The following is a 24,876-nucleotide window of genomic DNA, read 5'->3' as shown; positions in this document are numbered from 1 at the left end:
TAAAGCAGTTTTACCGAAACGCAAGAACTGTTAAATCCCGCTGTCACTTTTCTCCCGTCTGTCGAAATAGCTCAGTTAGGAGAGCGTTAAACTGAACATCTAAAGGTGCTTGGCTCGATCCCGGGTTTCGGCGTCCAAAGCACTTTTGTGTTAAATCTGTTGGTATACAAGTATTTTGCAATAATTCTAACGAGTGAAACGGTTACGCAGGTGAACATACATGCTTGATGAAGAAATGCTTATTCAGATTGCATCGCGGCAGTAGGCGTTGCAAAAGAACCGGAACAGCGTTAAAGACATGTAATGATGTGCAACAGCTCTAATAAAGCAGTTTTACCGAAACGCAAGAACTGTTAAATCCCGCTATCACTCTTCTCCCGTCTGTCGAAATAGCTCAGTTAGGAGAGCGTTAAACTGAACATCTAAAGGTCCTTGGCTCGATCCCGGGTTTCGGCGTCTAAAGCACGATTTGTTAAATCTGTCGGTATACAAGTATTTTGCAATAATTCTAACGAGTGAAACGGTTACGCAGGTGAACACACATGCTTGATAAAGAAATGCTGATTCAGATTGCATCGCGGCAGTAGGCGTTGCAAAAGAACCGGAACAGCGTGAAAGACATGTAATATTGTGCAACAGCTCTAATAAAGCGATTTTACCGAAACGCAAGAACTGTTAAATCCCGCGGTCACTCTTCTCCCGTCTGCCGAAATAGCTCAGTAAGGAGAGCGTTAAACGTAACATCTAAAGGTCCTTGGCTCGATCTCGGGTTTCGGCGTCCAAAGCACTTTTTTGTTAGATCTGTCGGTATACAAGTATTTCGCAATAATTCTAACGAGTGAAACAGTTACGCAGGTAAACACATACGCTTGATAAAGAAATGCTGATTCAGATTGCATCGCGGCAGTAGGCGTTGCAAAAGAACCGGAACAGCGTTAAAGACATGTAATGATGTGCAACAGCTCTAATAAAGCAGTTTTACCGAAACGCAAGAACTGTTAAATCCCGCTGTCACTTTTCTCCCGTCTGTCGAAATAGCTCAGTTAGGAGAGCGTTAAACTGAACATCTAAAGGTCCTTGGCTCGATCCCGGGTTTCGGCGTCCAAAGCACTTTTGTGTTAACTCTGTCGGTATACAAGTATTTTGCAATAATTCTAACGAGTGAAACGCTTACGCAGGTGAACACACATGCTTGATAAAGAAATGCTGATTCAGATTGAATTCGGCAGTAGGCGTTGCAAAACAACCGGAACAGCGTGAAAGACATGTAGACATGTGCAACAGCTCTAACAAAGCGGTTTTACCGAAGCGCAAGAACTGTTAGATCCCGCTGTCACTCTTCTCCCGTCTGCTGAAATAGCTCAGTTGGGAGAGCGTTAAACTGAACATCTAGAGGTCCTTGGCTCAATCCCGGGTTTCGGCGTCCAAAGCACGATTTGTTAAATCTGTCGGTATACAAGTATTTTGCAATAATTCTAACGAGTGAAACGGTTACGCAGGTGAACATGCATGCTTGATGAAGAAATGCTTATTCAGATTGCATCGCGGCAGTAGGCGTTGCAAAAGAACCGGAACAGCGTTAAAGACATGTAATGATGTGCAACAGCTCTAATAAAGCAGTTTTACCGAAACGCAAGAACTGTTAATCCCGCTGTCACTCTTCTCCCGTCTGTCGAAATAGCTCAGTTAGGAGAGCGTTAAACTGAACATCTAAAGGTCCTTGGCTCGATCCCGGGTTTCGGCGTCCAAAGCACTTTTGTGTTAAATCGGTTGGTATACAAGTATTTTGCAATAATTCTAACGAGTGAAACGGTTACGCAGGTGAACAAACATGCTTGATAAAGAAATGCCGATTCAGATTGAATCCGGCAGTAGCGTTGCAAAAGAACCAGAACAGCGTGAAAGACATGTAGTAATGTGCAACAGCTCTATTAAAGCGGTTTTACCGAAGCGCAAAAACTGTTAGATCCCGCTGTCACTCTTCTCCCGTCTGCTGAAATAGCTCAGTTGGGAGAGCGTTAAACTGAGCATCTAAAGGTCCTTGGCTTGATCCCGGGTTTCGGCGTCTAAAGCACGATTTGTTAAATCTGTTGGTATACAAGTATTTTGCAATAATTCTAACGAGTGAAACGGTTACGCAGGTGAACACACATGCTTGATAAAGAAATGCTGATTCAGATTGCATCGCGGCAGTAGGCGTTGCAAAAGAACCGGAACAGCGTGAAAGACATGTAATATTGTGCAACAGCTCTAATAAAGTGATTTTACCGAAACGGAAGAACTGTAAATCCCGCGGTCACTCTTCTCCCGTCTGCCAAAATAGCTCAGTAAGGAGAGCGTTAAACTGAACATCTAAAGTTCCTTGGCTCGATCCCGGGTTTCGGCGTCCAAAGCACTTTTTTGTTAGATCTGTCCGTATACAAGTATTTCGCAATAATTCTAACGAGTGAAACGGTTACGCAGGTAAACACATATGCTTGATAAAGAAATGCTGATTCAGATTGCATCGCGGCAGTAGGCGTTGCAAAAGAACCGGAAGAGCGTGAAAGACATGCAATATTGTGCAACAGCTCTAATAAAGCGATTTTACCGAAACGCAAGAACTGTTAAATCCCGCGGTCACTCTTCTCCCGTCTGCCGAAATAGCTCAATACGGAGAGCGTTAAACTGAACAAATAAAGGTCCTTGGCTCGATCCCTGGTTTCGGCGTGCAAAGCACTTTTTTGTTAAATCTGTCGGTATACATGTATTTTGCATTAATTCTAACGAGTGAAACGGTTACGCAGGTGAACACACATGCTTGATAAAGAAATGCTGATTCAGATTGCATCGCGGCAGTAGGCGTTGCAAAAGAACTGGAACAACGTGAAAGACATGTAGTAAGAGCAACAGCTCTAATAAAGCGATTTTACCGAAACGCAAGAACTGTTAAATCCCGCGGTCACTCTTCTCCCGTCTGCCGAAATAGCTCAGTTGGGAGAGCGTTACACTGAACATCTAAAGGTCCTTGGCTCGATCCCGGGTTTCGGGGTCCAAAGCACTTTTTTGTTGAATCTGTCGGTATAGAAGTATTTCCCAATAATTCTAACGATTGAAACAGTTACGCAGGTAAACACACATGCTTGATGAAGAAATGCTGATTCAGATTGCATCGCGGCAGTAGGCGTTGCAAAAGAATCGGAACAGCGTGAAAGACGTGTAATAATGTGCAACAGCTCTAATAAAGCGATTTTACCGAAACGCAAGAACTGTTAAATCCCGCAATCACTCTTCTCCCGTCTGCTGGAATAGCTCAGTTGGGAGAGCGCTAAACTTAACATCTGAAGGTCCTTGGCTCGAGCCCGGGTTTCGGCGTCCAAAGCACGATTTGTTAAATCTTTTGGTATACAAGTATTTTGCAATAATTCTAACGAGTGAAACGGTTACGCAGGTGAACATACATGCTTGATGAAGAAATGCTTATTCAGATTGCATCGCGGCAGTAGGCGTTGCAAAAGAACCGGAACAGCGTTAAAGACATGTAATGATGTGCAACAGCTCTAATAAAGCAGTTTTACCGAAACGCAAGAACTGTTAAATCCCGCTGTCACTCTTCTCCCGTCTGTCGAAATAGCTCAGTTAGGAGAGCGTTAAACTGAACATCTAAAGGTCCTTGGCTCGATTCGGGTTTCGGCGTCCAAAGCACTTTTGTGTTAACTCTGTCGGTATACAAGTATTTTGCAATAATTCTAACGAGTGAAACGCTTACGCAGGTGAACACACATGCTTGATAAAGAAATGCTGATTCAGATTGCATCGCGGCAGTAGGTGTCGCAAAAGAACAGGAACAGCGTTGAAAGACATGTAATAATGTGCAACAGCTCTAATAAAGCTGTTTTGCCGAAACGCAAGAACTGTTAAATCCCGCTGTCACTCTTCTCCCGTCTGCTGAAATAGCTCAGTAGGGAGAGCGTTAAAGTGAACATCTAAAGGTCCTTGGCTCGATCCCGGGTTTCGGCGTCCAAAGCACTTTTTTGTTAAATTAGTCGGTATACAAGTATTTTGCAATAATTCTAACGAGTGAAACGGTGACGCAGGTGAACACACATGCTTGATGAAGAAGTGCTTATTCAGATTGCATCGCGGCAGTAGGCGTTGCAAAAGAACCGGAACAGCGTTAAAGACATGTTATATTGTGCAACAGCTCTAATAAAGCCGTTTTACCGAAAGGCAAGAACTGTTAAATCCCGCTGTCACTCTTCTCCCGTCTGCCGAAATAGCTAAGTTGGGAAAGCGGTAAACTGAACATGTAAATGTCCTTGGCTCGATCCCGGGTTTCGGCGTCCAAAGCACTTTTGTGTTAATTCGGTCAGTATACAAGTATTTTGCAATAATTCTAACGAGTGAAACGGTTACACAGGTAAACACATATGCTTGATAAAGAAATGCTGATTCAGATTGCATCGCGGCAGTAGGCGTTGCAAAAGAACCGGAAGAGCGTGAAAGACATGCAATATTGTGCAACAGCTCTAATAAAGCGATTTTACCGAAACGCAAGAACTGTTAAATCCCGCGGTCACTCTTCTCCCGTCTGCCGAAATAGCTCAGTACGGAGAGCGTTAAACTGAACAAATAAAGGTCCTTGGCTCGATCCCTGGTTTCGGCGTGCAAAGCACTTTTTTGTTAAATCTGTCGGTATACATGTATTTTGCATTAATTCTAACGAGTGAAACGGTTACGCAGGTGAACACACATGCTTGATAAAGAAATGCTGATTCAGATTGCATCGCGGCAGTAGGCGTTGCAAAAGAACTGGAACAACGTGAAAGACATGTAGTAAGAGCAACAGCTCTAATAAAGCGATTTTACCGAAACGCAAGAACTGTTAAATCCCGCGGTCACTCTTCTCCCGTCTGCCGAAATAGCTCAGTTGGGAGAGCGTTACACTGAACATCTAAAGGTCCTTGGCTCGATCCCGGGTTTTGGGGTCCAAAGCACTTTTTTGTTGAATCTGTCGGTATAGAAGTATTTCCCAATAATTCTAACGATTGAAACGGTTACGCAGGTGAACACACATGCTTGATAAAGAAATGCTGATTCAGATTGCATCGCGGCAGTAGGCGTTGCAAAAGAACCGGAACAGCGTGAAAGACATGTAATATTGTGCAACAGCTCTAATAAAGCGATTTTACCGAAACGCAAGAACTGTTAGATCCCGCAATCACTCTTCTCCCGTCTGCTGGAATAGCTCAGTAAGGAGAGCGTTAAACTGAACATCTAAAGGTCCTTGGCTCGATCCCGGGTTTCGGCGTCCAAAGCACTTTTGTGTTAAATCTGTCGGTATACAAGTATTTTGCAATACTTCTAACGAGTGAAACGGTTACGCAGGTGAACACACATGCTTGATAAAGAAATGCTGATTCAGATTGCATCGCGGCAGTAGGCGTTGCAAAAGAACTGGAACAGCGTGAAAGACATGTAATAATGTGCAACAGCTCTAATAAAGCGATTTTACCGAAACGCAAGAACTGTTAAATCCCGCAATCACTCTTCTCCCGTCTGCTGGAATAGCTCAGTTGGGAGAGCGCTAAACTTAACATCTGAAGGTCCTTGGCTCGATCCCGGGTTTCGGCGTCCAAAGCACGATTTGTTAAATCTGTTGGTATACAAGTATTTTGCAATAATTCTAACGAGTGAAACGGTTACGCAGGTGAACATACATGCTTGATGAAGAAATGCTTATTCAGATTGCATCGCGGCAGTAGGCGTTGCAAAAGAAGCGGAACAGCGTTAAAGACATGTAATGATGTGCAACAGCTCTAATAAAGCAGTTTTACCGAAACGCAAGAACTGTTAAATCCCGCTGTCACTCTTCTCCCGTCTGTCGAAATAGCTCAGTTAGGAGAGCGTTAAACTGAACATCTAAAGGTCCTTGGCTCGATCCCGGGTTTCGGCGTCTAAAGCACGATTTGTTAAATCTGTCGGTATACAAGTATTTTGCAATAATTCTAACGAGTGAAACGGTTACGCAGGTGAACACACATACTTGATAAAGAAATGCTGATTCAGATTGCATCGCGGCAGTAGGCTTTGCAAAAGAACCGGAACAGCGTGAAAGACATGTAATATTGTGCAACAGCTCTAATAAAGCGATTTTACCGAAACGCAAGAACTGTTAAATCCCGCGGTCACCCTTCTCCCGTCTGCCGAAATAGCTCAGTAAGGAGAGCGTTAAACGTAACATCTAAAGGTCCTTGGCTCGATCCCGGGTTTCGGCGTCCAAAGCACTTTTTTGTTAGATCTGTCGGTATACAAGTATTTCGCAATAATTCTAACGAGTGAAACAGTTACGCAGGTAAACACATATGCTTGATAAAGAAATGCTGATTCAGATTGCATCGCGGCAGTAGGCGTTGCAAAAGAACCGGAACAGCGTTAAAGACATGTAATGATGTGCAACAGCTCTAATAAAGCAGTTTTACCGAAACGCAAGAACTGTTAAATCCCGCTGTCACTCTTCTCCCGTCTGTCGAAATAGCTCAGTTAGGAGAGCGTTAAACTGAACATCTAAAGGTCCTTGGCTCGATCCCGGGTTTCGGCGTCCAAAGCACTTTTGTGTTAACTCTGTCGGTATACAAGTATTTTGCAATAATTCTAACGAGTGAAACGCTTACGCAGGTGAACACACATGCTTGATAAAGAAATGCTGATTCAGATTGAATTCGGCAGTAGGTGTCGCAAAAGAACAGGAACAGCGTTGAAAGACATGTAATAATGTGCAACAGCTCTAATAAAGCTGTTTTGCCGAAACGCAAGAACTGTTAAATCCCGCTGTCACTCTTCTCCCATCTGCCTAGTTAGCTCAGTAGGGAGAGCGTTAAAGTGAACATCTAAAGGTCCTTGGCTCGATCCCGGGTTTCGGCGTCCAAAGCACTTTTTTGTTAAATTAGTCGGTATACAAGTATTTTGCAATAATTCTAACGAGTGAAACGGTGACGCAGGTGAACACACATGCTTGATGAAGAAGTGCTTATTCAGATTGCATCGCGGCAGTAGGCGTTGCAAAAGAACCGGAACAGCGTTAAAGACATGTTATATTGTGCAACAGCTCTAATAAAGCCGTTTTACCGAAAGGCAAGAACTGTTAAATCCCGCTGTCACTCTTTTCCCGTCTGCTGAAATAGCTCAGTTGGGAGAGCGTTAAACTGAACATCTAAAGGTCCTTGGCTCGGTCCCGGGATTCGGCGTCCAAAGCACGATTTGTTAAATCTGTCGGTATACAAGTATTTTGCAATAATTCTTACGAGTGAAACGGTTACGCAGGTGAACACACATGCTTTACGAAGAAATGCTTATTCAGATTGCATCGCGGCAGTAGGCGTTGCAAAAGAACCGGAACAGCGTGAAAGACATGTAATATTGTGCAACAGCTCTAATAAAGCGATTTTACCGAAACGCAAGAACTGTTAGATCCCGCTGTCACTCTTCTCCCGCCTGCTGAAATTGCTCAGTAAGGAGAGCGTTAAACTGAACACCTAAAGGTGCTTGGCTCGATCCCGGGTTTCGGCGTCCAAAGCACTTTTGTGTTAAATCTCTCGGTATATAAGTATTTTGCAATAATTCTAACGAGCGAAACGGTTACGCAGGTGAACACACATGCTTGATAAAGAAATGCTGATTCAGATTGCATCGCAGCAGTAGGCGTTGCAAAAGAACCGGAACAGCGTTAAAGACATGTAATGATGTGCAACAGCTCTAATAAAGCAGTTTTACCGAAACGCAAGAACTGTTAAATCCCGCTGTCACTCTTCTCCCGTCTGTCGAAATAGCTCAGTTAGGAGAGCGTTAAACTGAACATCTAAAGGTCCTTGGCTCGATCCCGGGTTTCGGCGTCTAAATCACGATTTGTTAAATCTGTCGGTATACAAGTATTTTGCAATAATTCTAACGAGTGAAACGGTTACGCAGGTGAACACACATGCTTGATAAAGAAATGCTGATTCAGATTGCATCGCGGCAGTAGGCGTTGCAAAAGAACCGGAACAGCGTGAAAGACATGTAATATTGTGCAACAGCTCTAATAAAGCGATTTTACCGAAACGCAAGAACTGTTAAATCCCGCGGTCACTCTTCTCCCGTCTGCCGAAATAGCTCAGTAAGGAGAGCGTTAAACGTAACATCTAAAGGTCCTTGGCTCGATCCCGGGTTTCGGCGTCCAAAGCAGTTTTTTGTTAGATCTGTCGGTATACAAGTATTTCGCAATAATTCTAACGAGTGAAACAGTTACGCAGGTAAACACATATGCTTGATAAAGAAATGCTGATTCAGATTGAATTCGGCAGTAGGCGTTGCAAAACAACCGGAACAGCGTGAAAGACATGTAGACATGTGCAACAGCTCTAACAAAGCGGTTTTACCGAAACGCAAGAACTGTTAGATCCCGCTGTCACTCTTCTCCCGTCTGCTGAAATAGCTCAGTTGGGAGAGCGTTAAACTGAACATCTAGAGGTCCTTGGCTCAATCCCGGGTTTCGGCGTCCAAAGCACGATTTGTTAAATCTGTCGGTATACAAGTATTTTGCAATAATTCTAACGAGTGAAACGGTTACGCAGGTGAACATGCATGCTTGATGAAGAAATGCTTATTCAGATTGCATCGCGGCAGTAGGCGTTGCAAAAGAACCGGAACAGCGTTAAAGACATGTAATGATGTGCAACAGCTCTAATAAAGCAGTTTTACCGAAACGCAAGAACTGTTAATCCCGCTGTCACTCTTCTCCCGTCTGTCGAAATAGCTCAGTTAGGAGAGCGTTAAACTGAACATCTAAAGGTCCTTGGCTCGATCCCGGGTTTCGGCGTCCAAAGCACTTTTGTGTTAAATCGGTCGGTATACAAGTATTTTGCAATAATTCTAACGAGTGAAACGGTTACGCAGGTGAACAAACATGCTTGATAAAGAAATGCCGATTCAGATTGAATCCGGCAGTAGCGTTGCAAAAGAACCAGAACAGCGTGAAAGACATGTAGTAATGTGCAACAGCTCTATTAAAGCGGTTTTACCGAAGCGCAAAAACTGTTAGATCCCGCTGTCACTCTTCTCCCGTCTGCTGAAATAGCTCAGTTGGGAGAGCGTTAAACTGAGCATCTAAAGGTCCTTGGCTTGATCCCGGGTTTCGGCGTCTAAAGCACGATTTGTTAAATCTGTTGGTATACAAGTATTTTGCAATAATTCTAACGAGTGAAACGGTTACGCAGGTGAACACACATGCTTAATAAAGAAATGCTGATTCAGATTGCATCGCTGCAGTAGGCGTTGCAAAAGAACCGGAACAGCGTGAAAGACATGTAATATTGTGCAACAGCTCTAATAAAGTGATTTTACCGAAACGCAAGAACTGTAAAATCCCGCGGTCACTCTTCTCCCGTCTGCCAAAATAGCTCAGTAAGGAGAGCGTTAAACTGAACATCTAAAGTTCCTTGGCTCGATCCCGGGTTTCGGCGTCCAAAGCACTTTTTTGTTAGATCTGTCCGTATACAAGTATTTCGCAATAATTCTAACGAGTGAAACGGTTACACAGGTAAACACATATGCTTGATAAAGAAATGCTGATTCAGATTGCATCGCGGCAGTAGGCGTTGCAAAAGAACCGGAAGAGCGTGAAAGACATGCAATATTGTGCAACAGCTCTAATAAAGCGATTTTACCGAAACGCAAGAACTGTTAAATCCCGCGGTCACTCTTCTCCCGTCTGCCGAAATAGCTCAGTACGGAGAGCGTTAAACTGAACAAATAAAGGTCCTTGGCTCGATCCCTGGTTTCGGCGTGCAAAGCACTTTTTTGTTAAATCTGTCGGTATACATGTATTTTGCATTAATTCTAACGAGTGAAACGGTTACGCAGGTGAACACACATGCTTGATAAAGAAATGCTGATTCAGATTGCATCGCGGCAGTAGGCGTTGCAAAAGAACTGGAACAACGTGAAAGACATGTAGTAAGAGCAACAGCTCTAATAAAGCGATTTTACCGAAACGCAAGAACTGTTAAATCCCGCGGTCACTCTTCTCCCGTCTGCCGAAATAGCTCAGTTGGGAGAGCGTTACACTGAACATCTAAAGGTCCTTGGCTCGATCCCGGGTTTTGGGGTCCAAAGCACTTTTTTGTTGAATCTGTCGGTATAGAAGTATTTCCCAATAATTCTAACGATTGAAACAGTTACGCAGGTAAACACACATGCTTGATGAAGAAATGCTGATTCAGATTGCATCGCGGCAGTAGGCGTTGCAAAAGAATTGGAACAGCGTGAAAGACGTGTAATAATGTGCAACAGCTCTAATAAAGCGATTTTACCGAAACGCAAGAACTGTTAAATCCCGCAATCACTCTTCTCCCGTCTGCTGGAATAGCTCAGTTGGGAGAGCGCTAAACTTAACATCTGAAGGTCCTTGGCTCGAGCCCGGGTTTCGGCGTCCAAAGCACGATTTGTTAAATCTTTTGGTATACAAGTATTTTGCGATAATTCTAACGAGTGAAACGGTTACGCAGGTGAACATACATGCTTGATGAAGAAATGCTTATTCAGATTGCATCGCGGCAGCAGGCGTTGCAAAAGAACCGGAACAGCGTTAAAGACATGTAATGATGTGCAACAGCTCTAATAAAGCAGTTTTACCGAAACGCAAGAACTGTTAATCCCGCTGTCACTCTTCTCCCGTCTGTCGAAATAGCTCAGTTAGGAGAGCGTTTAACTGAACATCTAAAGGTCCTTGGCTCGATTCGGGTTTCGGCGTCCAAAGCACTTTTGTGTTAACTCTGTCGGTATACAAGTATTTTGCAATAATTCTAACGAGTGAAACGCTTACGCAGGTGAACACACATGCTTGATAAAGAAATGCTGATTCAGATTGAATTCGGCAGTAGGCGTTGCAAAACAACCGGAACAGCGTGAAAGACATGTAGACATGTGCAACAGCTCTAACAAAGCGGTTTTACCGAAGCGCAAGAACTGATAGATCCCGCTGTCACTCTTCTCCCGTCTGCTGAAATAGCTCAGTTGGGAGAGCGTTAAACTGAACATCTAGAGGTCCTTGGCTCAATCCCGGGTTTCGGCGTCCAAAGCACGATTTGTTAAATCTGTCGGTATACAAGTATTTTGCAATAATTCTAACGAGTGAAACGGTTACGAAGGTGAACATACATGCTTGATGAAGAAATGCCTATTCAGATTGCATCGCGGCAGTAGGCGTTGCAAAAGAACCGGAACAGCGTTAAAGACATGTAATGATGTGCTACAGCTATAATAAAGCAGTTTTACCGAAACGCAAGAACTGTTAATCCCGCTGTCACTCTTCTCCCGTCTGTCGAAATAGCTCAGTTAGGAGAGCGTTTAACTGAACATCTAAAGGTCCTTGGCTCGATCCCGGGTTTCGGCGTCCAAAGCACTTTTGTGTTAAATCGGTCGGTATACAAGTATTTTGCAATAATTCTAACGAGTGAAACGGTTACGCAGGTGAACAAACATGCTTGATAAAGAAATGCCGATTCAGATTGAATCCGGCAGTAGCGTTGCAAAAGAACCAGAACAGCGTGAAAGACATGTAGTAATGTGCAACAGCTCTATTAAAGCGGTTTTACCGAAGCGCAAAAACTGTTAGATCCCGCTGTCACTCTTCTCCCGTCTGCTGAAATAGCTCAGTTGGGAGAGCGTTAAACTGAGCATTTAAAGGTCCTTGGCTTGATCCCGGGTTTCGGCGTCTAAAGCACGATTTGTTAAATCTGTCGGTATACAAGTATTTTGCAATAATTCTAACGAGTGAAACGGTTACGCAGGTGAACACACATGCTTGATAAAGAAATGCTGATTCAGATTGCATAGCGGCAGTAGGCGTTGCAAAAGAACCGGAACAGCGTGAAAGACATGTAATATTGTGCAACAGCTCTAATAAAGCGATTTTACCGAAACGCAAGAACTGTTAAATCCCGCGGTCACTCTTCTCCCGTCTGCCAAAATAGCTCAGTAAGGAGAGCGTTAAACTGAACATCTAAAGTTCCTTGGCTCGATCCCGGGTTTCGGCGTCCAAAGCACTTTTTTGTTAGATCTGTCCGTATACAAGTGTTTCGCAATATTTCTAACGAGTGAAACGGTTACGCAGGTAAACACATATGCTTGATAAAGAAATGCTGATTCAGATTGCATCGCGGCAGTAGGCGTTGCAAAAGAACCGGAAGAGCGTGAAAGACATGCAATATTGTGCAACAGCTCTAATAAAGCGATTTTACCGAAACGCAAGAACTGTTAAATCCCGCGGTCACTCTTCTCCCGTCTGCCGAAATAGCTCAGTACGGAGAGCGTTAAACTGAACAAATAAAGGTCCTTGGCTCGATCCCTGGTTTCGGCGTGCAAAGCACTTTTTTGTTAAATCTGTCGGTATACATGTATTTTGCATTAATTCTAACGAGTGAAACGGTTACGCAGGTGAACACACATGCTTGATAAAGAAATGCTGATTCAGATTGCATCGCGGCAGTAGGCGTTGCAAAAGAACCGGAACAACGTGAAAGACATGTAGTAAAAGCAACAGCTCTAATAAAGCGATTTTACCGAAACGCAAGAACTGTTAAATCCCGCGGTCACTCTTCTCCCGTCTGCCGAAATAGCTCAGTTGGGAGAGCGTTACACTGAACATCTAAAGGTCCTTGGCTCGATCCCGGGTTTCGGGGTCCAAAGCACTTTTTTGTTGAATCTGTCGGTATAGAAGTATTTCCCAATAATTCTAACGAGTGAAACAGTTACGCAGGTAAACACACATGCTTGATGAAGAAATGCTGATTCAGATTGCATCGCGGCAGTAGGCGTTGCAAAAGAATCGGAACAGCGTGAAAGACGTGTAATAATGTGCAACAGCTCTAATAAAGCGATTTTACCGAAACGCAAGAACTGTTAAATCCCGCTGTCACTCTTCTCCCGTCTGTCGAAATAGCTCAGTTAGGAGAGCGTTAAACTGAACATCTAAAGGTCCTTGGCTCGATCCCGGGTTTCGGCGTCTAAAGCACGATTTGTTAAATCTGTCGGTATACAAGTATTTTGCAATAATTCTAACGAGTGAAACGGTTACGCAGGTGAACACACATGCTTGATAAAGAAATGCTGATTCAGATTGCATCGCGGCAGTAGGCGTTGCAAAAGAACCGGAACAGCGTGAAAGACATGTAATATTGTGCAACAGCTCTAATAAAGCGATTTTACCGAAACGCAAGAGCTGTTAAATCCCGCGGTCACTCTTCTCCCGTCTGCCGAAATAGCTCAGTAAGGAGAGCGTTAAACGTAACATCTAAAGGTCCTTGGCTCGATCCCGGGTTTCGGCGTCCAAAGCACTTTTTTGTTAGATCTGTCGGTATACAAGTATTTCGCAATAATTCTAACGAGTGAAACAGTTACGCAGGTAAACACATATGCTTGATAAAGAAATGCTGATTCAGATTGCATCGCGGCCGTAGGCGTTGCAAAAGAACCGGAACAGCGTTAAAGACATGTAATGATGTGCAACAGCTCTAATAAAGCGATTTTACCGAAACGCAAGAACTGTTAAATCCCGCGGTCACTCTTCTCCCGTCTGCCGAAATAGCTCAGTAAGGAGAGCGTTAAACGTAACATCTAAAGGTCCTTGGCTCGATCCCGGGTTTCGGCGTCCAAAGCACTTTTTTGTTAGATCTGTCGGTATACAAGTATTTCGCAATAATTCTAACGAGTGAAACAGTTACGCAGGTAAACACATATGCTTGATAAAGAAATGCTGATTCAGATTGCATCGCGGAAGTAGGCGTTGCAAAACAACCGGAACAGCGTGAAAGACATGTAGACATGTGCAACAGCTCTAACAAAGCGGTTTTACCGAAGCGCAAGAACTGTTAGATCCCGCTGTCACTCTTCTCCCGTCTGCTGAAATAGCTCAGTTGGGAGAGCGTTAAACTGAACATCTAGAGGTCCTTGGCTCAATCCCGGGTTTCGGCGTCCAAAGCGCGATTTGTTAAATCTGTCGGTATACAAGTATTTTGCAATAATTCTAACGAGTGAAACGGTTACGCAGGTGAACATGCATGCTTGATGAAGAAATGCTTATTCAGATTGCATCGCGGCAGTAGGCGTTGCAAAAGAACCGGAACAGCGTTAAAGACATGTAATGATGTGCAACAGCTCTAATAAAGCAGTTTTACCGAAACGCAAGAACTGTTAATCCCGCTGTCACTCTTCTCCCGTCTGTCGAAATAGCTCAGTTAGGAGAGCGTTAAACTGAACATCTAAAGGTCCTTGGCTCGATCCCGGGTTTCGGCGTCCAAAGCACTTTTGTGTTAAATCGGTCGGTATACAAGTATTTTGCAATAATTCTAACGAGTGAAACGGTTACGCAGGTGAACAAACATGCTTGATAAAGAAATGCCGATTCAGATTGAATCCGGCAGTAGCGTTGCAAAAGAACCAGAACAGCGTGAAAGACATGTAGTAATGTGCAACAGCTCTATTAAAGCGGTTTTACCGAAGCGCAAAAACTGTTAGATCCCGCTGTCACTCTTCTCCCGTCTGCTGAAATAGCTCAGTTGGGAGAGCGTTAAACTGAGCATCTAAAGGTCCTTGGCTTGATCGCGGGTTTCGGCGTCTAAAGCACGATTTGTTAAATCTGTTGGTATACAAGTATTTTGCAATAATTCTAACGAGTGAAACGGTTACGCAGGTGAACACACATGCTTGATAAAGAAATGCTGATTCAGATTGCATCGCGGCAGTAGGCGTTGCAAAAGAACCGGAACAGCGTGAAAGACATGTAATATTGTGCAACAGCTCTAATAAAGTGATTTTACCGAAACGCAAGAACTGTAAAATCCCGCGGTCACTCTTCTCCCGTCTGCCAAAATAGCTCAGTAAGGAGAGCGTTAAACTGAACATCTAAAGTTCCTTGGCTCGATCCCGGGTTTCGGCGTCCAAAGCACTTTTTTGTTAGATCTGTCCGTATACAAGTATTTCGCAATAATTCTAACGAGTGAAACGGTTACGCAGGTAAACACATATGCTTGATAAAGAAATGCTGATTCAGATTGCATCGCGGCAGTAGGCGTTGCAAAAGAACCGGAAGAGCGTGAAAGACATGCAATATTGTGCAACAGCTCTAATAAAGCGATTTTACCGAAACGCAAGAACTGTTAAATCCCGCGGTCACTCTTCTCCCGTCTGCCGAAATAGCTCAGTACGGAGAGCGTTAAACTGAACAAATAAAGGTCCTTGGCTCGATCCCTGGTTTCGGCGTGCAAAGCACTTTTTTGTTAAATCTGTCGGTATACATGTATTTTGCATTAATTCTAACGAGTGAAACGGTTACGCAGGTGAACACACATGCTTGATAAAGAAATGCTGATTCAGATTGCATCGCGGCAGTAGGCGTTGCAAAAGAACTGGAACAACGTGAAAGACATGTAGTAAGAGCAACAGCTCTAATAAAGCGATTTTACCGAAACGCAAGAACTGTTAAATCCCGCGGTCACTCTTCTCCCGTCTGCCGAAATAGCTCAGTTGGGAGAGCGTTACACTGAACATCTAAAGGTCCTTGGCTCGATCCCGGGTTTCGGGGTCCAAAGCACTTTTTTGTTGAATCTGTCGGTATAGAAGTATTTCCCAATAATTCTAACGATTGAAACAGTTACGCAGGTAAACACACATGCTTGATGAAGAAATGCTGATTCAGATTGCATCGCGGCAGTAGGCGTTGCAAAAGAATCGGAACAGCGTGAAAGACGTGTAATAATGTGCAACAGCTCTAATAAAGCGATTTTACCGAAACGCAAGAACTGTTAAATCCCGCAATCACTCTTCTCCCGTCTGCTGGAATAGCTCAGTTGGGAGAGCGCTAAACTTAACATCTGAAGGTCCTTGGCTCGAGCCCGGGTTTCGGCGTCCAAAGCACGATTTGTTAAATCTTTTGGTATACAAGTATTTTGCAATAATTCTAACGAGTGAAACGGTTACGCAGGTGAACATACATGCTTGATGAAGAAATGCTTATTCAGATTGCATCGCGGCAGCAGGCGTTGCAAAAGAACCGGAACAGCGTTAAAGACATGTAATGATGTGCAACAGCTCTAATAAAGCAGTTTTACCGAAACGCAAGAACTGTTAAATCCCGCTGTCACTCTTCTCCCGTCTGTCGAAATAGCTCAGTTAGGAGAGCGTTAAACTGAACATCTAAAGGTCCTTGGCTCGATTCGGGTTTCGGCGTCCAAAGCACTTTTGTGTTAACTCTGTCGGTATACAAGTATTTTGCAATAATTCTAACGAGTGAAACGCTTACGCAGGTGAACACACATGCTTGATAAAGAAATGCTGATTCAGATTGAATTCAAGCAGTAGGCGTTGCAAAACAACCGGAACAGCGTGAAAGACATGTAGACATGTGCAACAGCTCTAACAAAGCGGTTTTACCGAAGCGCAAGAACTGATAGATCCCGCTGTCACTCTTCTCCCGTCTGCTGAAATAGCTCAGTTGGGAGAGCGTTAAACTGAACATCTAGAGGTCCTTGGCTCAATCCCGGGTTTCGGCGTCCAAAGCACGATTTGTTAAATCTGTCGGTATACAAGTATTTTGCAATAATTCTAACGAGTGAAACGGTTACGCAGGTGAACATACATGCTTGATGAAGAAATGCCTATTCAGATTGCATCGCGGCAGTAGGCGTTGCAAAAGAACCGGAACAGCGTTAAAGACATGTAATGATGTGCAACAGCTCTAATAAAGCAGTTTTACCGAAACGCAAGAACTGTTAATCCCGCTGTCACTCTTCTCCCGTCTGTCGAAATAGCTCAGTTAGGAGAGCGTTAAACTGAACATCTAAAGGTCCTTGGCTCGATCCCGGGTTTCGGCGTCCAAAGCACTTTTGTGTTAAATCGGTCGGTATACAAGTATTTTGCAATAATTCTAACGAGTGAAACGGTTACGCAGGTGAACAAACATGCTTGATAAAGAAATGCCGATTCAGATTGAATCCGGCAGTAGCGTTGCAAAAGAACCAGAACAGCGTGAAAGATATGTAGTAATGTGCAACAGCTCTATTAAAGCGGTTTTACCGAAGCGCAAAAACTGTTAGATCCCGCTGTCACTCTTCTCCCGTCTGCTGAAATAGCTCAGTTGGGAGAGCGTTAAACTGAGCATCTAAAGGTCCTTGGCTTGATCCCGGGTTTCGGCGTCTAAAGCACGATTTGTTAAATCTGTCGGTATACAAGTATTTTGCAATAATTCTAACGAGTGAAACGGTTACGCAGGTGAACACACATGCTTGATAAAGAAATGCTGATTCAGATTGCATAGCGGCAGTAGGCGTTGCAAAAGAACCGGAACAGCGTGAAAGACATGTAATATTGTGCAACAGCTCTAATAAAGCGATTTTACCGAAACGCAAGAACTGTTAAATCCCGCGGTCACTCTTCTCCCGTCTGCCAAAATAGCTCAGTAAGGAGAGCGTTAAACTGAACATCTAAAGTTCCTTGGCTCGATCCCGGGTTTCGGCGTCCAAAGCACTTTTTTGTTAGATCTGTCCGTATACAAGTGTTTCGCAATAATTCTAACGAGTGAAACGGTTACGCAGGTAAACACATATGCTTGATAAAGAAATGCTGATTCAGATTGCATCGCGGCAGTAGGCGTTGCAAAAGAACCGGAAGAGCGTGAAAGACACGCAATATTGTGCAACAGCTCTAATAAAGCGATTTTACCGAAACGCAAGAACTGTTGAATCGCGCGGTCACTCTTCTCCCGTCTGCCGAAATAGCTCAGTACGGAGAGCGTTAAACTGAACAAATAAAGGTCCTTGGCTCGATCCCTGGTTTCGGCGTGCAAAGCACTTTTTTGTTAAATCTGTCGGTATACATGTATTTTGCATTAATTCTAACGAGTGAAACGGTTACGCAGGTGAACACACATGCTTGATAAAGAAATGCTGATTCAGATTGCATCGCGGCAGTAGGCGTTGCAAAAGAACCGGAACAACGTGAAAGACATGTAGTAAGAGCAACAGCTCTAATAAAGCGATTTTACCGAAACGCAAGAACTGTTAAATCCCGCGGTCACTCTTCTCCCGTCTGCCGAAATAGCTCAGTTGGGAGAGCGTTACACTGAACATCTAAAGGTCCTTGGCTCGATCCCGGGTTTCGGGGTCCAAAGCACTTTTTTGTTGAATCTGTCGGTATAGAAGTATTTCCCAATAATTCTAACGAGTGAAACAGTTACGCAGGTAAACACACATGCTTGATGAAGAAATGCTGATTCAGATTGCATCGCGGCAGTAGGCGTTGCAAAAGAATCGGAACAGCGTGAAAGACGTGTAATAATGTGCAACAGCTCTAATAAAGCGATTTTACCGAAACGCAAGAACTGTTAAATCCCGCAATCACTCTTCTCCCGTCTGCTGGAATAGCTCAGTTGGGAGAGCGCTAAACTTAACATCTGAAGGTCCTTGGCTCGAGCCCGGGTTTCGGCGTCCAAAGCACGATTTGTTAAATCTTTTGGTATACAAGTATTTTGCAATAATTCTAACGAGTGAAACGGTTACGCAGGTGAACATACATGCTTGATGAAGAAATGCTTATTCAGATTGCATCGCGGCAGTAGGCGTTGCAAAAGAACCGGAACAGCGTTAAAGACATGTAATGATGTGCAACAGCTCTAATAAAGCAGTTTTACCGAAACGCAAAAACTGTTAAATCCCGCTGTCACTCTTCTCCCGTCTGTCGAAATAGCTCAGTTAGGAGAGCGTTAAACTGAACATCTAAAGGTCCTTGGCTCGATTCGGGTTTCGGCGTCCAAAGCACTTTTGTGTTAACTCTGTCGGTATACAAGTATTTTGCAATAATTCTAACGAGTGAAACGCTTACGCAGGTGAACACACAGGCTTGTTAAAGAAATGCTGATTCAGATTGAATTCGGCAGTAGGCGTTGCAAAACAACCGGAACAGCGTGAAAGACATGTAGACATGTGCAACAGCTCTAACAAAGCGGTTTTACCGAAGCGCAAGAACTGTTAGATCCCGCTGTCACTCTTCTCCCGTCTGCTGAAAAAGCTCAGTTGGGAGAGCGTTAAACTGAACATCTAGAGGTCCTTGGCTCAATCCCGGGTTTCGGCGTCCAAAGCATGATTTGTTAAATCTGTCGGTATTTAAGTATTTTGCAATAATTCTAACGAGTGAAACGGTTACGCAGGTGAACACAAATGCTGGATAAAGAAGTGCTGATTCAGATTGCATCGCGGCAGTAGGCGTCGCAAAAGAACCGGAACAGCGTGAAAGACATGTAATAATGTGCAACAGCTCTAATAAAGCGGTTTTGCCGAAACGCAAGAACTGTTAAATCCCGCTGTCACTCTTCTCCCATCTGCCGAAATAGCTCAGTTGTGAGAGCGTTTAACTGAACATCTAAATGTACTTGGCTTGATCCCGGGTTTCGGCGTCCAAAGCACTTTTTTGTTAAAATAATTGGTATACAAGTATTTTGCAATAATTCTAACGAGTGAAACGGTTACGCAGGTGAACACAGATGCTTGATGAAGAAGTGCTTATTTAGATTGCATCGCAGCAGTAGGTGTTGCAAAAGAACCGGAACAGCGTTAAAGAGATGTTATACTGTGCAACAGCTCTAATAAAGCGGTTTTACCGAAAGGCAAGAACTGTTAAATCCCGCTGTCACTCTTCTCCCGTCTGCTGAAATAGCTCAGTTGGGAGAGCGTTAAACTGAGCATCTAAATGTCCTTGGCTCGATCCCGGGTTTCGGCGTCTAAAGCACGATTTGTTAAATCTGTCGGTATACAAGTATTTTGCAATAATTCTAACGAGTGAAACGGTTACGCAGGTGAACACAAATGCTTGATAAAGAAATGCTGATTCAGATTGAATCCGGCAGTAGGCGTTGCGAAAGAACCGGAACAGCGTGAAAGACATGTAATAATGTGCAACAGCTCTAATAAAGCGGTTTTGCCGAAACGCAAGAGCTGTTAAATCCCGCTGTCACTCTTCTCCCGTCGACCGAAATAGCTCAGTAAGGAGAGCGTTAAACTGAACATCTAAAGGTCCTTGGCTCGATCCCGGGTTTCGGCGTCCAAAGCACTTTTTTGTTAGATCTGTCGGTATACAAGTATTTCGCAATAATTCTAACGAGTGAAACGGTTACGCAGGTAAACACATATGCTTGATAAAGAAATGCTGATTCAGATTGCATCGCGGCAGTAGGCGTTGCAAAAGAACCGGAACAGCGTGAAAGACATATAATAATGTGCAACAGCTCTAATAAAGCGGTTTTACCGAAACGCAAGAACTGGTAAATCCCGCTGTCACTCTTCTCCCGTCTGCCGAAATAGCTCAGTTGGGAGAGCGTTAAACTGAACATCTAAAGGTCGTTGGCTCGATCCCGGGTTTTGGCGTCCAAAGCACTTTTTTGTTGAATCTGTCGGTATACAAGTATTTTGCAATAATTCTAACGAGTGAAACGGTTACGCAGGTGAAACACATGCTTGATGAAGAAATGCTTATTCAGATTGCATCGCGGCAGTAGGCGTTGCAAAAGAACCGGAACAGCGTGAAAGACATGTAATAATGTGCAACAGCTCTAATAAAGCTATTTTACCGAAACGCAAGAACTGTTAAATCCCGCATTCACTCTTCTCCCGTCTGCTGAAATAGCTCAGTTGGAAGAGCGTTAAACTGAACAAATAAAGGTCCTTGGCTCGATCCCTGGTTTCGGCGTCCAAAGCACTTTTTTGTTAGATCTGTCGGTATACAAGTATTTCGCAATAATTATAACGAGTGAAACGGTTACGCAGGTAAACACACATGCTTCATAAAGAAATGCTGATTCAGATTGCATCGCGGCAGTAGGCGTTGCAAAAGAACCGGAACAGCTTGAAAGACAAGTAATAATGTGCAACAGCTCTAATAAAGCGATTTTACCGAAACGCAAGAACTGTAAATCCCGCTGTCACTCTTCTCCCGTCTGCCGAAATAGCTCAGTTGGGAGAGCGTTAAAGTGAACATCTAAAAGTCCTTGGCTGGATCCCGGGTTTCGGCGTCCAAAGCACTTTTTTGTTAAATGTGTCGGTATACAAGTATTTCGCAATAATTCTAACGAGTGAAACGGTTACGCAGTCAAACACACATGCTTGATAAAAAAATGCTGATTCAGATTGCATCGCGGCAGTAGGCGTTGCAAAAGAACCGGAAGAGTGTGAAATACATGTAACGATGTGCAACAGCTCCAATAAAGCGGTTTTACCGAAACGCAAGAACTGTTAAATCCCGCTGTCACTCTTCTCCCGTCTGCCGAAAAAGCTCAGTAAGGAGAGCGTTAAACTTAACATCTAAAGGTCCTTGGCTCGATCCCGGGTTTCGGCGTCCAAAGCACTTTTTTGTTAGATCTGTCGGTATACAAGTATTTCGCAATAATTCTAACGAGTGAAACGGTTACGCAGGTAAACAAACATGCTTGATAAAGAAATGCTGATTCAGATTGCATCGCGGCAGCAGGTGTTGCAAAAGAACCGGAAGAGCGTGAAAGACATGTAATATTGTGCAACAGCTCTAATAAAGCGATTTTACCGAAACGCAAGAACTGTTAAATCCCGCGGTCACTCTTCTCCCGTCTGCCGAAATAGCTCAGTACGGAGAGCGTTAAACTGAACAAATAAAGGTCCTTGGCTCGATCCCTGGTTTCGGCGTCCAAAGCACTTTTTTGTTAGATCTGTCGGTATACAAGTATTTCGCAATAATTCTAACGAGTGAAACGGTTACGCAGGTAAACACACATGCTTGATAAAGAAATGCGGATTCAGATTGCATCGCGGCAGTAGGCATTGCAAAAGAACCGGAACAGCGTGAAAGACATGTAGACATGTGCAACAGCTCTAACAAAGCGGCTTTACCGAAGCGCAAGAACTGTTAGATCCCGCTGTCACTCTTCTCCCGTCTGCTGAAATGCTCAGTTGGGAGAGCGTTAAACTGAACATCTAGAGGTCCTTGGCTCAATCCCGGGTTTCGGCGTCCAAAGCACGATTTGTTAAATCTGTCGGTATACAAGTATTTTGCAATAATTCTAACGAGTGAAACGGTTACGCAGGTGAACACAAATGCTGGATAAAGAAGTGCTGATTCAGATTGCATCGCGGCAGTAGGCGTCGCAAAAGAACCGGAACAGCGTGAAAGACATGTAATAATGTGCAACAGCTCTAATAAAGCGGTTTTGCCGAAACGCAAGAACTGTTAGATCCCGCTGTCACTCTTCTCCCATCTGCCGAAATAGCTCAGTTGTGAGAGCGTTTAACTGAACATCTAAATGTCCTTGGCTTGATCCCGGGTTTCGGCGTCCAAAGCACTTATTTGTTAAAATAATTGGTATACAAGTATTTTGCAATAATTCTAAAGAGTGAAACGGTTACGCAGGTGAACACACATGCTTGATAAAGAAATGCTGATTCAGATTGAATCCGGCAGTAGCGTTGCAAAAGAACCAGAACAGCGTGAAAGACATGTAGTAATGTGCAACAGCTCTATTAAAGCGGTTTTACAGAAGCGCAAAAACTGTTAGATCCCGCTGGCACTCTTCTCCCGTCTGCTGAAATAGCTCAGTTGGGAGAGCATTAAACTGAGCATCTAAAGGTCCTTGGCTCGATCCCGGGTTTTGGCGTCTAAAGCACGATTTGTTAAATCTGTCGGTATACAAGTATTTCGCAATAATTCTAACGAGTGAAACGGTTACGCAGTCAAACACACATGCTTGATAAAGAAATGCTGATTCAGATTGCATCGCGGCAGTAGGCGTTGCAAAAGAACCGGAACAGTGTGAAATACATGTAACAATGTGCAACAGCTCCAATAAAGCGGTTTTACCGAAACGCAAGAACTGTTAAATCCCGCTGTCACTCTTCTCCTGTCTGCCGAAAAAGCTCAGTAAGGAGAGCGTTAAACTGAACATCTAAAGGTCCTTGGCTCGATCCCGGGTTTCGGCGTCCAAAGCACTTTTTTGTTAGATCTGTCGGTATACAAGTATTTCGCAATAATTCTAACGAGTGAAACGGTTACGCAGGTAAACACACACGCTTGATAAAGAAATGCTGATTCAGATTGCATCGCGGCAGCAGGTGTTGCAAAAGAACCGGAAGAGCGTGAAAGACATGTAAAATTGTGCAACAGCTCTAATAAAGCGATTTTACCGAAACGCAAGAACTGTTAAATCCCGCGGTCACTCTTCTCCCGTCTGCCGAAATAGCTCAGTACGGAGAGCGTTAAACTGAACAAATAAAGGTCCTTGGCTCGATCCCTGGTTTCGGCGTCCAAAGCACTTTTTTGTTTAATCTGTCGGTATACAAGTATTTTGCATTAATTCTAACGAGTGAAACGGTTACGCAGGTGAACACACATGCTTGATGAAGAAATGCATATTCGGATTGCATCGCGGCAGTAGGCGTTGCATAAGAACCGGAACAGCATGAAAGACATGTAATAATGTGCAACAGCTCTAATAAAGCGATTTTACCGAAACGCAAGAACTGTTAAATCCCGCTGTCACTCTTCTCCCGTCTGCCGAAATAGCTCAGTTGGGAGTTTGTTAAACTGAACATCTAAAGGTTCTTGGCTCGATCCCAGGTTTTGGCGTCCAAAGCACTTTTTTGTTAAATCTGTCGGTACACAAGTATTTTGCAATAGTGTAACGAGCGAAACGGATCGCAGGTGAAAACACTTGCTTGATGAAGAAATGCTTATTCAGTTTGCATCGCGGCAGTAGGCGTTGCAAAAGAACCGGAAGAGCGTTAAAGACATGTAATAATGTGCAACAGCTTTAATAAAGCGGTTTTACCGAAACGCAAGAACTGGTAAATCCCGCTGTCACTCTTCTCCCGTCTGCCGAAATAGCTCAGTTGGGAGAGCGTTAAACTGAACATCTAAAGGTCGTTGGCTCGATCCCGGGTTTTGGCGTCCAAAGCACTTTTTTGTTGAATCTGTCGGTATACAAGTATTTTGCAATAATTCTAACGAGTGAAACGGTTACGCAGGTGAAACACATGCTTGATGAAGAAATGCTTATTCAGATTGCATCGCGGCAGTAGGCGTTGCAAAAGAACCGGAACAGCGTGAAAGACATGTAATAATGTGCAACAGCTCTAATAAAGCGATTTTACCGAAACGCAAGAACTGTTAAATCCCGCATTCACTCTTCTCCCGTCTGCTGAAATAGCTCAGTTGGGAGAGCGTTAAACTGAACAAATAAAGGTCCTTGGCTCGATCCCTGGTTTCGGCGTCCAAAGCACTTTTTTGTTAAATCTGTCGGTATACAAGTATTTCGCAATAATTCTAACGAGTGAAACGGTTACGCAGTCAAACACACATGCTTGATAAAGAAATGCTGATTCAGATTGCATCGCGGCAGTAGGCGTTGCAAAAGAACCGGAACAGTGTGAAATACATGTAACAATGTGCAACAGCTCCAATAAAGCGGTTTTACCGAAACGCAAGAACTGTTAAATCCCGCTGTCACTCTTCTCCTGTCTGCCGAAAAAGCTCAGTAAGGAGAGCGTTAAACTGAACATCTAAAGGTCCTTGGCTCGATCCCGGGTTTCGGCGTCCAAAGCACTTTTTTGTTAGATCTGTCGGTATACAAGTATTTCGCAATAATTCTAACGAGTGAAACGGTTACGCAGGTAAACACACACGCTTGATAAAGAAATGCTGATTCAGATTGCATCGCGGCAGCAGGTGTTGCAAAAGAACCGGAAGAGCGTGAAAGACATGTAAAATTGTGCAACAGCTCTAATAAAGCGATTTTACCGAAACGCAAGAACTGTTAAATCCCGCGGTCACTCTTCTCCCGTCTGCCGAAAT

At 43.8% G+C, this 24,876-nt stretch overlaps 7 non-coding genes across 7 annotated transcripts; all 7 read left to right on the top strand.

Moving 5' to 3' along the window:
• The first annotated feature begins 1,350 nt into the window (after positions 1 to 1,350).
• TRNAF-GAA (transfer RNA phenylalanine (anticodon GAA)) lies at positions 1,351 to 1,423 on the top strand. The gene has a single exon. It is a non-coding gene; the product is annotated as a tRNA-Phe (tRNA).
• Positions 1,424 to 8,442: 7,019 nt separating this feature from the next.
• Positions 8,443 to 8,515, top strand: TRNAF-GAA (transfer RNA phenylalanine (anticodon GAA)). The gene has a single exon. It is a non-coding gene; the product is annotated as a tRNA-Phe (tRNA).
• A 2,501-nt stretch (positions 8,516 to 11,016) lies between these two features.
• Positions 11,017 to 11,089, top strand: TRNAF-GAA (transfer RNA phenylalanine (anticodon GAA)). The gene has a single exon. It is a non-coding gene; the product is annotated as a tRNA-Phe (tRNA).
• A 2,827-nt stretch (positions 11,090 to 13,916) lies between these two features.
• Positions 13,917 to 13,989, top strand: TRNAF-GAA (transfer RNA phenylalanine (anticodon GAA)). Its single transcript has one exon. It is a non-coding gene; the product is annotated as a tRNA-Phe (tRNA).
• Positions 13,990 to 16,492: 2,503 nt separating this feature from the next.
• On the top strand, positions 16,493 to 16,565 carry TRNAF-GAA (transfer RNA phenylalanine (anticodon GAA)). Its single transcript has one exon. It is a non-coding gene; the product is annotated as a tRNA-Phe (tRNA).
• A 3,147-nt stretch (positions 16,566 to 19,712) lies between these two features.
• Positions 19,713 to 19,785, top strand: TRNAL-GAG (transfer RNA leucine (anticodon GAG)). Its single transcript has one exon. It is a non-coding gene; the product is annotated as a tRNA-Leu (tRNA).
• A 2,826-nt stretch (positions 19,786 to 22,611) lies between these two features.
• On the top strand, positions 22,612 to 22,684 carry TRNAL-GAG (transfer RNA leucine (anticodon GAG)). Its single transcript has one exon. It is a non-coding gene; the product is annotated as a tRNA-Leu (tRNA).
• Positions 22,685 to 24,876: the final 2,192 nt, after the last annotated feature.

The sequence above is a fragment of the Rhipicephalus microplus genome, chromosome X, assembly GCF_043290135.1.
Source record: "Rhipicephalus microplus isolate Deutch F79 chromosome X, USDA_Rmic, whole genome shotgun sequence".
Lineage (NCBI taxonomy): Eukaryota > Metazoa > Arthropoda > Arachnida > Ixodida > Ixodidae > Rhipicephalus > Rhipicephalus microplus.
This window is presented reverse-complemented; position numbering and strand designations above follow the sequence as displayed.